Source organism: Manacus vitellinus, unplaced genomic scaffold (genome assembly GCF_001715985.3).
Source record: "Manacus vitellinus isolate BGI_N305 unplaced genomic scaffold, ASM171598v3 scaffold_32_pilon, whole genome shotgun sequence".
Lineage (NCBI taxonomy): Eukaryota > Metazoa > Chordata > Aves > Passeriformes > Pipridae > Manacus > Manacus vitellinus.
In genome coordinates this window covers 6,960,640-6,962,042 of record NW_021940460.1, presented here as the reverse complement: position 1 = coordinate 6,962,042, position 1,403 = coordinate 6,960,640, and the positions used below count along the sequence as shown (strand labels likewise).

The following is a 1,403-nucleotide window of genomic DNA, read 5'->3' as shown; positions in this document are numbered from 1 at the left end:
GGCACCAGATGTGCAGCCCGGATGTGTGGCCCTGGGGCTCCTGCTCCACAGGAAACGGCCCCATCAGCCATCGTGGTGAGCCAGGACAGGGACAGGCAGCCACCCCAGAGGGGTCCCCATCATGCTGGGCCCCCAGGATGGGGTGCTCCTCCAGAAGGCTGTCCCTCAGCTGGGAAGGGCCCTGCTCAGCCCTGAGCTGCGGAGTGGCAGTGTGAGGGGGAGATGGGGATGGAGCCGAACAGGCAGCCCGGCCTGTGACACCGCTCACCAGGAGCCACCATCACCTCTGGTCCCCACACCACCATACCTGGGAACAGGTGAGGGTGTCCACGTGCCATCCCTGATGGACACTGGGGTGGGAGACCACAGGTGCTGCCTACAGGGACACGCAGCAGGGACACACAGGGACCCTGTGGCTCTTGTGTCCCTGGATGAGGTTGCATTGCCTGCACAGCTCCTGCCCGTCTAATGACCGAGTGCCCTTGGCAGCCGTCGGCGTGGCCTCGACCGGGGCTGCCAAGTGGATGCGAGACCTCAGGACGGAGCCAGCTGTGCTGCCTGGCACGCGCTGGCCTGGGATGGCCTGGGCATGGCACTGTCATGTCCCCTGCGGCCACCAGCCCTGTGCTGGGGGTGCGAGTGACCCCCAGGAGCCCCAGCTCAATGCCACGGGGTGTGATTCATGCAGGGCACGGCTGCATTCAGCCACGCCACGTGTTTGCTCTGTTTACTGCAGGTGGGTCCGTGGGAGTCATCAGGCATCTACCAAGATAAGGTGCCCTAGGACAGGGTCGGGCACCCATCCCTTTCCGGGGAGCCTGTGGGTGGCATTGCCCAGCGGCTGGCATTGCCTTGGAGCTGGCATCACACTTTTCCAGGGCAGTCAGCCGTGTCTGCACCCTGTGCATGGTGTTGGGGTGCTGGGGCTGGGGGGGGAAGCGGGACAATGACCTGAAGCCAGCGCCTAATCCCCGACAAAGCCTCCCCATTCCTCATGCTTGGCCGGGCAGGGAATGTGCTGAGGCAGCACCCAGGAGGACCGTCCTTGCCTCTGACCTTCACGGCGTGTTGGGGCACAGTGAGGTGACAGGGTGGGGAACCCCGGCACCCCCCAGCACCCCCCTCCCGGCACCGCGGTGGGGCTGGACGGCTCAGTCCAAGAGATGCCCAAACCTGATCCGGTGAAAACGGGGTGTGCTCGGTGAGGGGCCCCTGTGTCTGGCTGTCCCGGTAGAACGGAGGTGCCGGCGGAAGGGGTGCGGAGGGGGGGCAGGGAGCAGATGCGTTCTGACACGTGCCCCGGGGAACGCCCGGTTTCGTAGAAACTGGCCACGGTGTCTGTGGCTCCCGGGGACCGTCCCGGGCGAAGGTCGCCCCGGCGGGGAAAGGCGCAGCCGGAGGCG

At 66.4% G+C, this 1,403-nt stretch overlaps 1 protein-coding gene across 1 annotated transcript in view; it reads right to left on the bottom strand.

Moving 5' to 3' along the window:
- Window positions 1-1,403, bottom strand: part of TRAF4 (TNF receptor associated factor 4) — a 10,602-nt gene that overhangs the window by 2,941 nt on the left and 6,258 nt on the right. The window lies entirely within an intron of this gene.